Source organism: Hordeum vulgare, chromosome 3H (assembly GCF_904849725.1).
Source record: "Hordeum vulgare subsp. vulgare chromosome 3H, MorexV3_pseudomolecules_assembly, whole genome shotgun sequence".
Classification (NCBI taxonomy): Eukaryota; Viridiplantae; Streptophyta; class Magnoliopsida; order Poales; family Poaceae; genus Hordeum; species Hordeum vulgare.
Window position 1 is genome coordinate 446,076,070 of NC_058520.1, and position 15,995 is coordinate 446,092,064.

Genomic DNA, 15,995 nt, shown 5'->3' on the forward strand with positions numbered 1-15,995 from the left:
CTGGCCGCGCCTAGGGGGCTTGTGGGCTCCCTACTGGCCCACTGGCTCCCCTCTTCTACTATATGAAGGGTTTCATTCCGAAAAAAATCAGGAGGAGGCTTTTTCGAGGATTTGTCGCTGCCACGAGGCGGAACTTGAGCAGAACCAATCTAGAGCTCCGGCAGGACGATCCTGCCGGGGAAACTTCCCTCCCGGAGGGGGAAATCATCGCCATCGTCATCACCAACACTCCTCTCATTGGAGGGGACTCATCACAATCAACATATTCATCAGCACCATCTCATCTCCAAACCTTAGTTCATCACTTGTAACCAATCTCCGTCTCGCGACTCCAATTGGCCCTTGTAAGGTTGCTAGTAGTGTTAATTACTCCTTGTAGTTGATGCTAGTTGGATTACTTGGTGGAAGAGTTTATGCTCAGATCCTTGATGATACTCATTACCTCTCTGGTCATGAATATGATTATGCTTTGTGAGTAGTTACTTTTGTTCCTGAGGACATGGGATAAGTCATGCTAATAGTAGTCATGTGAATTTGGTATTCGTTCGATATTTTGATGTGTTGTATGTTGTTTTTCCTCTAGTGGTGTTATGTGAACATTGACTACATAACACTTCACCATTATTTGGGCCTAGAGGAAGGCATTGGGAAGTAGTAAGTAGATGATGGGTTGCTAGAGTGACAGAAGCTTAAACCCTAGTTTATGCGTTGCGTCGTAAGGGGCTGATTTGGATCCACTAGTTTAATGCTATGGTTAGACTTTGTCTTAATTCTTCTTTCGTAGTTGCGGATGCTTGCGAGAGGGGTTAATCATAAGTGGGATGCTTGTCCAAGTAAGGGCAGTACCCAAGCGCCGGTCCACCCACATATCAAACTATCAAAGTAACGAACGCGAATCATATGAACATGATGAAAACTAGCATGACAGAAATTCCCGTGTGTCAGCGTTTTTCCTCCTATAAGACTTTGTCCAGGCTTTTCCCTTGCTACAAAAGGGATTGGGCCGCTTTGCTGCACCGTTGCTACTTTTGTTACTTGTTGCTTTCTACGAATCATCTCACCACACAACTACTTGTTACCGATAATTTCAGTGCTTGCAGATATTACCTTGCTGAAAACCACTTGTCAGATCCTTCTGTTCCTCGTTGGGTTTGACACTCTTACTTATCGAAAGGACTACGATAGATCCCCTATACTTGTGGGTCATCACTCCATGAAATAAATGAGTGGGAATCCCCCGAATCAAATAAAACTACTGTGAATATGTTGTTAACAAGGAACATACCGAGAATGACTTCTGGAGCTTCGCACGCTTCCTCGGCGGAGATATGGTAGACGCGTCCTCGATTATAGTTGGGATTAGGGCGGCGTCCAATGGTGTTGACCTGTGGCTTGACGTCAGAGGGTGATTTTCCGTTGTTGGTGGGACACTGATTTGCATAGTGTCCACTTTGGCCGTAAGTGAAGCAGGTGTTGTTGCGGTGGCAATCCTCTAGTACTGGCTGTTTGCCGAAGGTCTTGTTCTGGCCCACTGTCTTGCTGGTATTGTTATTATTGTTCTAGGTAGGCTTGTATACGGTGGTGTTTGGTTGCCAGGTACGTGGTTTCTGTGCAATATGTTCCTTGTTGTCCTTCTTGGGTTCAAACTTCCTCTTGCGGTCATCATACCCGGTCTTAAGCTCTCGTTCGGTTATGAAGGCCTTGTTCACCAGAGTCTGGAAGTCTGGAAAGTCCAGCATACAGAGCTAACAACAGAGGGTATGATTCAGACCTCCTAGGAAGTGGTCTATCTTCCTTTCCTCAGTGGCTATGTCATGGGTAGAGTATCGTGCCAGATTCTTGAACTTGTTCACATACTCGGCTACTGTCATGCCTCCTTGTGTAAGAGCAAGGAATTCTCTTTGCTTCACCTTCGTTATGCCAGTAGGGATATGATATTTGCGGAATGCTTCCTTGAATCTTTCCCAAGTAATCTCTTCTCCATAGGGCCATGTTGCTATTGTGTTATCCCACCATATAGCTGCTGGCCCTTCTAAATAGTGAGTGGCAGAAGGAACCTTGTCTACTTCATCGCAACGGCTATGTCTAGATTCTTCTCCATAGTCCTTAGCCAGTCATTGGCCTTTATTGGATCCACGACTTGGCCAAAGTTGGGTGTCTTACTGTGCTGGAAGTCTGACAACTTGGAACGTGACCCATTGTTGTTATTCTGTCCTACCATAGCCTGCATGCTTCTCAGGAATTCCATAAGATCCTGATTCCTCTTTTCCTCAGACATCCTCATGATCTGCTCAGTATTCGGTGCCTGGGGTGGTGGAGGTGGTAGGTATTTTGGTTGTTGACCTGCCTGTCTGGCAGATCGATGGATAGGGGTTCCATCGGCACCTTGGCTACAACTTCTCTTCATCCTAAATTATTGTTCTGATTGCAAAATACCGAATCGATGAGCAAAATACCGAATCGATGAGCAACATCCATAAGGGAAAGCATGGTCATACAACACGAAAAGAAGGTTCAGAGAAAAGCGAATAAGCAAACAACATAATTATACAATATGACCCAACATTATTCATGGCAAGCTAGTAGGGGAAACATCATGACTAGACTGCTGATACGGTAGTTGACATATGCAAAGATGCATGCTCAGCAACTCCAACCTCGACTCTAGTGGCGCAGATGGCACGAACACTCATAGACTGCTGACTCCTCGTCATCTGATCCCGAGTTGGGGTCGGAACTGATGATGTTCATCTCATCCTCTGGGCCAAAGGAAACACGACGACACTGACGGGAGGACCCTGCTTCCGAGGAAGAAGGAGCACGACGTCTCAGCATCGGAGCAGCAGGAGTGAGCCCACTCAGAAGGAGTCTCACAACGGCTGCCAGACGAAGTGCGTGGCGGCACTGAAGAGCTAGCTAGAATATCGAATCCGGGTGGGGGTGGAACTGGTGGTGAATATGGGGGTGGAACAACAGGCTAGGGTGGAGGTGGCACTGTGGTTGGGACAACAAGTGCCGCCTGTTGACGGGATAGCTCCTCAGCCAGGGATACAATCGTGTGATAGCTGGCATTCACATAACGAGACATCACAACGACAGGGTGGGGTAGAAGAGGAAACCTGGATGAGTCTGCATCTCGACCTCGTGGAAGCGCAAGTCAGTGAGAGCCTCTATTGCAGCAAACTGGATTGCCAGCTCCAGAGTAGAAGTCGTTCCACCCTTAGTAGAGTGAGAGTAGCTGCTAATATCCGTGCTCGCAACCAAGTAAGCCTGTGCATGGTACTCGCACACAGACTCGGCAAGCTGCTCCCGAAACACCTGGTACACTGGTTCTTCGCCGTGAGGGTACAGTTGAAACCAGACGTTCTGGAGCAGTGATGGAAACGAGGACGATGCAGGATCATACTGGAAATGATAAGGGACCGGTGCCATATACACTCACAAAGCCAAAGGTTAGTAAAGCAATGAATCATGATGCATGCCATGCAGCAATCAAATGCAGCAATCAAAATGCAACAAGCAAATGCATACTCAAGACCCTATACTACTCGTCGTGCTAACGTGGCTAACTAGGGTATCCTACAGTCAGCGTGGCTCAGATACCAAGCGTTGTGGCACCCTGGTTCAGAGAACCGGATTACCAGTGTTTCCAGCCCAGAGATCATGTCTTATGGAAACACTCAACAACTTGGAACATAACAGAACTGACTTTATTGATAGCATAAGGTTACAAGTACATATCTTACAACGATAGCGACGCCAAAGGCACCCTTGGTGCTGCAACAGTATCTACATTATTTATGAGACATAGTGGGGTCTCGAGACTACTAAGTACTTCTACGGCGTAGCGGAACATAGCGACAACTCTATTCACACGGATATTGATGTGGACACTTCCTAGTACGGACCATCAGGACCTCCGTTCTCGGCTTCTCCTGCATCTGGCATGATACGCCAGGTGAGTACTTGGAATGTACTTGCAAGCTCACAACAACCAAGTAATGCACCAAACAATAGCATGGCAACAAATTATTAAGCAATATTACTGACTATACCAGTTATCAACTTACTCATGTCTGGGTCATCTCATAACATCGAGAATACCATCGAGCATTGATGTCAGCTCTTCTTCCCTTGCAACGGCGCCAAGAATAGTCGGGTCGATGGCACCAGGAATCCTACAGCTGCGGCTACGCCTTAAGGGACTTCCTAGGCAAGTATGCAAAGGACTCCCCCGTGGCCTTGGAGCCTTGCGTTGGTGTTCCCTCAAAGCGGAAAGGGTGATGTAGCACAGCGGTGGTAAGTATTTCCCTCAGTTTGAGAACCAAGGTATCAATCCAGTAGAGGAGTATCACAAGATCCTGCACAAACACAAAAGCTTTCTCCCAACGCTATGAAGGGGTTGTCAATCCCTTATAGATTGTTTGCCAAGTGAGAACTGAAAGCAACAAAGTAACAAAGCAAAATAAAAGCGGAGATGTAAAGGATGGATGTGAATAGACCCGGGGGCCGTAGTGTTTACTAGTGGCTTATCTCATGAAAGCAAGTAGACGTGGGTGAACAAATTACTGTCGAGCAATTGATAGAACCGCGCAAAGTTGTGACGATATCTATGCAATGATTATTTCTATAGGCATCACGTCCAAAACAAGTAGACCGATACTGTTTGCATCTACTACTATTACTCCACACGTCGACCGCTGTCCAGTATGCATCTAGTGTATTAAGTCCGTAAGAACAGAGTAACGCCTTAAGCAAGATGACATGATGTAGAGGGATAATCTCAAACCAACGATAAAAACCCCATCTTTTTGCCCTTGATGGCAACTACTTGATGTGTGCCTTGCTGACCCTACTGTCATTGGGAAAGGTCACCACATGGCAGAACCCAAAACCAAGCACTTCTCCCATTGCAAGAATCATAGATCTAGTTGGCCAAACAAAACCCAAGACTCGGAGGGACTTACAAGGATATCAAATCATGCATATAAGAAATCAGAAAAGACTCAAATATATATCATAGATAATCTGATCACAAATCCACAATTCATCGGATCTCGACAAACACACCGCCAAAGAAGATTACATCGGATATATCTCCATGAAGATCATGGAGAACTTTGTATTGAAGATCCAAGAGAGAGAAGAAGCCATCTAGCTACTAACTACGGACCCGTAGGTCTGAAGTGAACTACTCACGAGTCATTGGAGGGGCGATGATGATGATGAAGAAGCCCTCCAACTCCAAAGTCCCCTCCGGTAGGGTGCCGGGAAGGGTCTCCAGATGAGATCTCGCGGAAACGGAAGCTTGCGGCGGCGGAAAAGTATTTTCGAGGCTCCCCTGATTTTTTGCGGAATATTTGGGAATTTATAGGCCAAAGATCTAGGTCAGGCGGCGGCCAGGGAGGCACAAGCCTGCCCACCGCCGCCTCCCCCTGGTGGCGGAGTGGGGGCTTGTGGGCTTCGTGGAGCCCACCTGGCTTGGCCCAAAGGCCCCTGATCTTCTTCCGTTCGAGAAAAATCATTTCGGGGTTTTTCTTCCGTTTCGACTCCGTTCCAAAATCAGATCTGAAAAGAGTAAAAAACACGAAAAAAACAGGAACTGGCACTTGGCACTTAATTAATAAGTTAGTCCCAAAAAAGATATAAAAGGTACATAAAACAACCAAAGAAGACAAGATAACTGCGTGAAACCATCAAAAATTATAGATACATTTGAGACGTATCAAGCATCCCCAAGCTTAACGCCTGCTCGTCCTCGAGTAGGGAAGTGATAAGAATGAATTTTTGATGCTTTCGTGCTACCTAGCATAGGTGTCCTTTGTAATTCCTCTTATGTGACATGAATGTTCAGATCCATTCGATTCAAAACAATAGTTTGCTATTGACGTGGAAACAATAATAATTCAAGCAAACTAGGAAAGTAATCATGAACTTTCAAAATAACAAGGCCAAAAGAAAGTTATCCCTACAAAAGCATATAGTCTGGCTATGCTCTATCATCATTGCACAATGAATTTAAATCATGCACAACCCCGGTATTGGCCAAGTAATTGTTTCACACCTTTACTTTCTCAAACCTTTTCAACTCTCACGCAATACATGAGCGTGAGCCATGGTTATAGCACTATAGATGGTGTGGAATGTAGTGGAGGTTGCAAGACAAAAAGGAGAAGATAGTCACATTAACTAGGCATACCAATGAGCTGTGGAGATGCTCATCAATAGATATCAATGTGAATGAGTAGGGATTGCCATACAATTGATGCACTAGAGCTATGAGTAAGTGAAAGCTCTTAAAGAAAACTAGTGGGTGTGCATCCAACTTGCTTTCTCACGAAGACCTAAGGCAATTTTGAGGAAGCCTATCATAGGAATATACAAGCCAAGTTATATAATGAAAATTTCCCACTAGCTATATGGTGAGAAAACGTGAGACTCTCATTCATGAAGATCATGGTGCTTAATATGCACAAGTGTGGAAAAAGTGGTAGCATTGTCCCTTCTCTCTTTTTCTCTCATTTATTTTTTATTTTTTTGGTGGGCTCTTTGGCCTCTCTTTTTTTATTTTGGTGGGCTTCTTTGGCCTCTTTTATTTCCTCACATGGGACAATGCTCCATTAATGATGATCATCACACTTTCAACTCAAAACTTAGAGTAACGATGACTCTATATGGAATGCCTTCGGTAGTGTACCGTAGCAATGATCTAGCATGGCATAGACATCAATGGAAACATCATGCTAGCTATCTTACGATCATGCAATGGCAATGTAGACGTGGTGGCACATGTCATGGTGGTAGTTTCATGGCAATATATCTCGGAATGACTTTGAAAAAGCCATAGTAGGTAGGTATGGTGGCTGTTTTGAGGGAGGCTAATGGTGGGTTTTGTGCACCGGCGAAAGTTGCACGACACTAAGAAGATAGTGATGGTGGAAGGTGAAAGTGCACCTAAACCATGGACTCAACATTAGTCATGAAGAACCCATATACTTGTTGCAAAAGTTTTATTAGTAATCGAAACGAAGCATTCAACGCATACACCTAGGGGAAGGGTTGGTAGGTATAAACCATCGCGCGATCCCGACCGCCACGCAAAGGATGACAATCAATAGACTAATCATGCTCAGATTTCATCACATAGAGGTTCACCATACGTGCATGCTACGGGAATCACTAACTTCAACACAAGTATTTCTAGATCCACAACACCTTACTAGCATGACTTCAATATTACCATAACCACAACTCAAAACTAATTGAGATGAATCAAACTTCTCTAACTATTCAATGCACATGAAGGTGGAAGTTTTCGTATCCCTTTGGATAACTACCCCTTTTGAGACTACTTTCAAAGCATAGATCAACTACCAAGCCACGCACCGCTGTGCTCTAAAAGATATAAGTGAAGCACATGTGAGCTGAATTGTCTACCAAAAGATATAAGTGAAGCTCGACAAAATCACGGTGTGTGCATGTCTCTCTCTCTAGGTGTGCAGAAAGGATGATTGTGACACAACAAAAATAAAAGACTCCTACGATACCAGACGCTCCAAGCAAAAACACATAACATGTGGTGAATAAAAATATAGCCCCAAGTAACGTTACCGATGGATTGAAGACGAGAGAGGGGATGCCTTCCCGGGGCATCCCCAAGCTTAGGATTTTACGACATCCTTGAATCTCTTGGGGTGCCTTGGGCATCCCCAAGCTTGAGCTCTTGCCACTCTTTATCTCTTTGTCCATAAGAACTTCAGCCAAAACTTGAAAACTTCACAACACGAAACTTAAACAGAAACTCGTGATAACATTAGTACAAGAAAGCAAACCACCACTTCCTTAGGTACTATAGCAAACTTAAATTCTACTTGTGCTGATGTTGGGTTACTGTACTTTCAATCTTCCATGGCTAATACCCCCCCGATACTATCCATAGTTTCATCAAAATAAGCAACAAGCACAACAAAAACAGAATCTGTTAACAACAGTCGAGTCTATAGCAATCTGTATATTTCGTATACCTCTGGTACTTCAAAAATTCTAAAAAATACGATAGTCTGAAGAATTTGCGTAGAAATCAGCAGCAAAAAGAATCAACTCAAAAGCTCTTACAAAAAAATGAAAATTCTTTTCGTGAGTAGAAGGTTTTTGTCTTTTCCAGCATGACCGAACGATCATCCCCAAGACTAATCATAACGGTTTTGCTTGGCACAAACGCAAAAAGAAACACAAAAAACACAATCATAACAGAATTATGAAAGTGTGGAAAACACAAAACCGAAAGAAAAAGGATAAATTCGTTGGGTTGCCTCACAACAAGCGCTTCTGTTTAACGCCCTTAGCTAGGCAAAAGTGATGAAATCACGTATAGTCATCTTTGGTGCTCAAACCATAGGTATCCCTCATCATAGATTCATAAGGCAATCTTATTTTATTTCTAGGAAAGTGCTCCATGCCCTTCTTTAAAGGAAATTGAAATATAATATTCCCTTCCTTCATATCGATGATAGAACCAATAGTCCTTAGGAAAGGTCTACCAAGAATAATGGGACATGAAGGATTCCAATCTATGTCAAGTACAATGAAATCCTCGGGTACATAGTTCTTATTTGCAACAATAAGAACATCATCGATCCTCCCCATGGGTTTCTTGACAGTAGAATCCGCAAGATGCAAATTAAGAGAACACTCTTCAATCTCATGAAAACCAAGAATATCACATAAAGACTTTGGAATCACGGAAACACTAGCACCCAAATCACACAAAGCATTGCACTCATAGTTTTTGATCTTCATTTTGATAGTAGGTTTCCACTCATCATGAAGTTTTCTAGGTATAGAGACTTCTAGTTTGAGCTTCTCTTCAAGAGATTTCATCATAGCATCTATGATATCCGTGGTAAAGGCTTTGCTTTGGCTATAATCATGTGGAGATCTTGCAATGGATTGCATCAAAGAAATGCATTCAAACAAGGAGCAATTATCATAATTGAATTCCTTGAAATCCAAAATGGGAGTTTCATTACTACCCAAAATTTTGACTTCTTCTACTCCACTCTCCACACCTTTATCATCAAGATAGGTGGACTCCGAATCATTGGGGGCGTTTTTCAACCAAAGTGGATTCATATCCAGCCCCTCCATAAGTAGTTTTGACACGTGAAAACAAAGATTCAAGAGGAGGCACACCAAGCACTTTAAGACCTTCGTGATTTGCATCACTAGAACGCACCCTTTTAAACAATTCATGTCTAGCGCGAATTTGGGTGGTTCTTTCTTTGCTCTCATTCATGGAGATACACATAGCTTTCAAAGTTTCATCCAAGTTGACCTTGGGAGGAGCGCATCTAACTTTCAAAGCATCAATATCACAAGACATCCTATCAACGCTCTTAGCCAAATCTTCTATTTTGAGTAGTTTTTCCTCTATGGACGCATTGAAAATATTTTGAGAGTTGATGAACTCTCTGATATTACTCTCTAAATCAGAGGGTATTTTGTTGTGATTTCCATAAGTGTTGTTGTAGGAATTGCCATAATTGTTAGAGGAGTTACTAGGAAAAGGCCTAGGAACATAGTTTCCTCTAAAAGCATTATTGTTGCCAAAATTGTTCCTACCAACAAAATTCACGTCCAAACTAGTGTTGCTACTCTCAATCAAAGAAGATAGTGGCATGCCATTAGGATCTACGGTAGCGTTTCTGCTAGCAAAAAAATTCATCAACTCGTCCATCTTAGGACTAAGCGAGTTAATCTCTTCTATAGCGTGCACCTTTTTGCTAGCAGGCGACCTTTTAGTGTGCCACTGAGAGTAGTTGGTCATGATATTGGCTAGGAGTTCTGTAGCGTCTCCAAACGTGATTTCCATGAACGTTCCACCTGAGGCGGAGTCCAAGATATTCCCAGAAGCGAAATTCAAGCCAACGTAAAAGATTTGTATAATCATCCACAAACTCAAGCCATGAGCGGGACAATTTCTAATCATAAGCTTCATCCTCTCCCAAGATTGTGCAACGTGTTCATGATCAAGTTTCTTGAAATTCATGATATCGTTACGTAAGGAGATGATCTTAGCCGGCGGAAAATACTTGGATATGTAAGCATCTTTGCACTTATCCCAAGAATCGATACTATTTTTAGGCAAAGAAGAAAACCAAGTTTTTGTGCGATCTCGCAACGAGAAAGGAAAAAGTTTCAACTTAATCACGTCATTATCCACATCTCTTTTCTTTTGGATATTGCAAAGCTCAATGAAGGTATTGAGATGGGATGCGGCATCTTCACTAGGAAGGCCATAGAATTTCTCTTTCATAACAAGATTCAGCAAAGCTGCGTTGATTTCATACGATTCCGCACTAGTGGCGGGAGCAATCGGAGTACTAATAAAATCATTATTATTAGTGCTCGAGAAGTCGCAAAGTTTGGTGTTTTCAGCCATGATGACTTCAACAAAAAAACAAGCACACAAGCAAGCAAGAAAACCGGCAAAGGCAAAAGAAAACGGCGAAGGAGAAAGGCAAATGAAAACGACAAATGTGAAGTGGGGGAGAGGAAAACGAGAGGCAACTGGCAACAAAAGTAAATGCAAGAGAAGAGTTTGTCAGACCTACTTGGATAGATCTTGATTTCTCCTCCCCGGCAACGACGCCAGAAATAGGCGTGTTGACGGTGGATTACTCTTGTCTTGATCTCCTCGGCGAGCGATCCTCCTCCCCGACAACGGCGCCAGAAATACTTCTGATGTCAGCTGTGCTTCCCTTGCAACGGCGCCAAGAATAGTCGTGTCGACGGCACCAGGAATCCTTCAGCTGCGGCTACGCCTTAAGGGACTTCCTAGGCAAGTATGCAAAGGATTTCCCCCGTGGCCTTGGAGCCTTGCGTTGGTGTTCCCTCAAAGCGGAAAGGGTGATGTAGCACAGCGGTGGTAAGTATTTCCCTCAGTTTGAGAAGCAAGGTATCAATCCAGTGGAGGAGTATCACAAGATCCTGCACAAACACAAAAGCTTGCTCCCAACGCTATGAAGGGGTTCTCAATCCCTTATAATTTTTTTTCCAAGTGAGAACTGAAAGAAACAAAGTAACAAAGCAAAATAAAAGCGGAGATGTAAACGATGGATGTGAATAGACCTGGGGGCCGTAGTGTTTACTAGTGGCTTCTCTGATGAAAGCAAGTAGATGGTGGGTGAACAAATTACTGTCGAGCAATTGATAGAACCGCGCAAAGTCGTGACGATATCTATGCAATGATTATTTCTATAGGCATCACGTCCAAAACAAGTAGACCGATACTGTCTACATCTACTACTATTACTCCACACGTTGACCGCTATCCAGCATGCATCTAGTGTATTAAGTCCGTAAGAACAGAGTAACGCCTTAAGCAAGATGACATGATGTAGAGGGATAATCTCAAACCAATGATAAAAACCCCATCTTTTTACCCTTGATGGCAACTACTTGAAAGTGTGCCTTGCTGCCCCTACTGTCACTGGGAAAGGTAACCACATGGCAGAACCCAAAACTAAGCACTTCTCCCATTGCAAGAATCATAGATCTAGTTGGCCAAACAAAACCCAAGACTCGGAGGGACTTACAAGGATATCAAATCATGCATATAAGAAATCAACAAAGACTCAAATATATATCATAGATAACCTGATCACAAATACACAATTCATCGGATCTCGACAGACACACCGCCAAAGAAGATTACATCGGATAGATCTCCATGAAGATCATGGAGAACTTTGTATTGAAGATCCAAGAGAGAGAAGAAGCCATCTAGCTACTAACTACGGACCCATAGGTCTGAAGTGAACTACTCACGAGTCATTGGAGGGGCGATGATGATGATGAAGAAGCCCTCCAACTCCAAAGTAGCCTCCGGCAGGGTGTCGGGAAGGGTCTCCAGATGAGATCTCGCAGAAACGGAAGCTTGCGGCGGCGGAAAAGTATTTTCGAGGCTCCCCTGATTTTTTGCGGAATATTTGGGAATTTATAGGCCAAAGATCTAGGTGAGGGGGTGGCGAGGGAGGCCACAAGCCCGCCCACCGCCGCCTCCCCCTGGTGGCGGAGTGGGGGCTTGTGGGCTCCCTGGAGCCCACCTAGCTTGGCCCAAAGGCCCCCTAATCTTCTTCCGGTCGGGAAAAATAATAATTTCGGGGCTTTTCTTCCGTTTGGACTCCGTTCCAAAATCAGATCTGAAAAGAGTCAAAAACACGGAAAAAACAGGAACTGGCACTTGGAACTGAATTAACAAGTTAGTCCCAAAAAAGATATAAAAGGTACATAAAACAACCAAAGAAGACAAGATAACAGCGTGAAACCATCAAAAATTATAGATACGTTTGAGACGTATCAAGCATCTCCAATCATTTGAAGAGTTCTTCCATCATTACTAATATTAACATGGTTGACCATCTACTGAGGTCTGGTCGGGCTGTCCAATACCATGGACTCGGCTATTCGAATAGGTTTGACACTCTGCAGAGGTTGCACACTTAACCCACACTCTAGAGCACTGACCTCGTGATCCCATTCGGGTGGACCAGCATTGCTCCAACGAAACCTGCCTGACCCGTGACTCTCTCATCGTACCACCGACAATCATTCTCCCCCAGAGTTCTGCCGTGCGTGGCCCGGTGTCCTCATGACACCTACCACCGTCGTGGCCAAACTATACTGTCCCAACCAGGGACGGGCCCAAACAACTCAACTGGGCTCACAGGATTATCACTGCCTACCTGATGAGGGTAGCACACGTGCATAATCCTCCCTCTTTGGAGGTACCGGTGAAAGATCACGCGATCAGCTCAAGTCACGGCCGCCCCATACCAAAATTTACCAGAAAATAGAGGGGACAAGAACCAACTCAATGCAAAAAAGAATCAAGTGATTTGGACTTACTACTTACCGCTTCGAGCGCGCGGGGCTGGGCCGCTGGTAGGTGGGGCCCTTCGGTTTGAAACAGAGAGATTGAGAAGGAGACAGAGGCGAGGCGGCTCTCCAGCGATGGTCGCCGGCGATAGGGACGACGACGATGCCTGGAGATAGGTGGAATGGATCGGCTGGTCTGCGACGAACACGAACGTACCCGCAGCGTGACGAGAGATGGATGGACGGCGTCGTCCCGTTCCTCTCCGGCGGCGGCGACTTTGGGTGGTTGTCGGAGACGATGAATCCGGCGATGATTGGCTTGGGCGAGGGGTCGAGGAGCACCAGGGGGAAGTCCTCAGCTCAATGGTGGGGTTGAATGGGCTCTGGGGGGAGGGTTGAAGCTGGCGACGGGAGGCTGCACGCGGCGGAGCTTCGGCGAGATTCGAGGCCAGAGGGCCTCTTGGCCTTGGCTCACTCTTCGGGAGGCCGATTGGAGGAGGCTGGAGGGGGATGGAGAGCTTGAAGGGAGTCGACCAACCTTTAAATAGGCCGGCGACGAGCTCTTCCGATCTCTCCCTAAGCGGCAAGGATAAGCACGGCCACTGGAGCTGGGGGGATGAGCTGGACGTCGCGGCGCGACTTGAGGTGATGGAGGAGGGCAGAGAGTCGATGGCATGCATCCTAGGCCATTAAGGGCTCGCGAACAATAACAGTGGCCGGAGCCGACTATTTGGTCAGTGGCGGAGCTTGGGTGGGAGCGGCGGTGGCCTTCTCCGGCAGCCCAGAGCCTTCAGGAGGTGCCACATGGCTACCAGGAACACCGTCGACACTAAGGACAAGGAGGGGGCAGCGAAAGACGGCTTTGGCGAGCACATCAGTCACCGGTGCTGCGCAGAGTGCACTTTCGCATGCCAGTCCATGGTCACCACGGGTGCGGCTACCACGAGGCCACGCAAGCCTGGAGACCTTGTCCATTGTGTCGACTAGACTCTCATTAATCACCATCTACCACTGGCTCGACCAGTCTCACTCTCCTGTGAAGTGTAGCTTCAACTACAGCTTGTGCCTGCAGACTTGGGGAGCTTCTGGAGATGGATTGGGATAGGGATGGAGAAAGATAGCATGTCTAGGTTAATCAGCATAGGAAAGACTATAAACTGGCAAAGTTTCAAAAGGTTTGAAGATCAAATGAATATAGTTCCTTTGAAAACCATCTTTCTGGTCCATAATGCAAATGAGCTTATGGCACTCACATGCAAGCTCTGCTAAAGGTGAAACTTGGTGGAGGAGTATTATTTGGTAGTGCACACATGCCCAAAAATTTATAGATCATTTGTGCACCCCTAGCTAGCACTTCCTTCACAAAGGTTCAGATTTAACAAAAACTTAACAGAGTTTTCTTGCTCAAAACTTGTACTGGACCATCAAATGTTTTTACATATTTGAGCTAAATAGGATCCCCGGGAACTAAGGGAATTGATTGGGAATTTTCTAAAATAGGAAAAATAGGGTTGCTTCACAAAGGGGCAATTGTGGTGAGAACAGAAATAATTATTCTAACAAAAATTTTACATTAGGCAAGGAAATATTTTTGGATATTTTGAAATCATATGGTCATGAGAATATGTAAAAAAGTTTGGGGGTTTATAGCTCATCCAAACTATAGGTTGCTTGATAACCCATAGTGATGCCATAATCCCCCAAAATAGGAAAATAAATTTTTGAAAGAATTAAATATTGAAAATTAATCCAAGGAATGTCTTGGCAAGAGGAGGAGGGTTTTGGTTTGCTTGGGAAAAATACTTAGAACTCACAATTCAACTTGTTTGAAAGAATTTGAAAATCCGCCAATTTGCAAGTAAAAATCCAAAATATTTTGAAAAGAAAAAGTTTGAAAAATCAGGGTGTTACAAACCTACCCCCTTAGGATGAATCTCGTCCTCGAGATTCGATTGCTCAGGAAACAAGTATGGATATGCGGATCTCAAGAAATCTTCTCTCTCCCAGGTAGCCTCTTCCTCGGTATGGTGTTCCCATAGTACCTTATGAAACTTGAGTACCTTACTCCTGGTAGTTCTTTCCATCTCATCCAAGATCCTGATGGGTTTCTCTTCATAGGTCAGATCTTTAGCCAATTCTAGCTCACTCATATCCGCGTGCTTAATTGGCGGTGGAATACACTTCCGTAGTTGTGAGATGTGAAATACATCATGCACATGTGACAATTCTGACGGTAATTCTAACTGATAGGCGACTCTGCCTCTTGTAGCGATCATTGGAAAGGGACTGATGTACCTTGGTGCGAGCTTTCCCCGTGTGCGTAACCTTTTTACTCCTCTCATGGGGGTTACTCGGAGGTAAGCATATTCTCCGGGCGCAAAGGTCACTTCCCGATGCTTTGGGTCATAATAGCTCTTCTGACGGGACTTGGTTGCTCGAAGTCGTTCCTGAATGTATTTGACCTGTTTCTCAGCCTCCAGCATCAAGTCTGTTCCAAAGATGCGACTATCTCCTGTTTGGGACCTGTTCAAAGGGGTACGACACTTTCTTCCATATAATGCCTCAAACAATGACATCTTCAGACTTGTCTGGTAGCTATTGTTGTAGCAAAATTCCAAATAGGGTAGGCTATCTTCCCATTTGGGTCCATGGGTGAGAGCACATGGCCGAAGCATGTCCTCCAATATTTGGTTCACTCTTTCTATCTGTCCATCAGTCTGAGGATGGTATGTTGTGCTGTGTTTCAGCATGGTTCCCAAAGCTTGATGTAGTCGTAACTAGAATGTCGAGGTTAATAGAGAGCCTCTATCTGAGGTGATAGACTTGGGTACTCCATGAAGGCTTACTATCTGGGACATGTATAACTGTGCCAGTTGGTTGGCGTTGAAAGTGGTCTTTACTGGGATAAAGTGGGCTACTTTAGTGAGCATATCCACAATGACCCAGATCGCATCATTGCCCGCTGTTGACTTGGGTAGTCCGACAATGAAGTCCATGCATATGTCATCCCATTTCCACTTGGGAACCGGTAAAGGTTGTAGTAACCCAGCGGGCTTTTGGTGTTCCGCCTTAACCTTGTTGCAGATGTCACATCAGGCGACATAATAGGCTATATC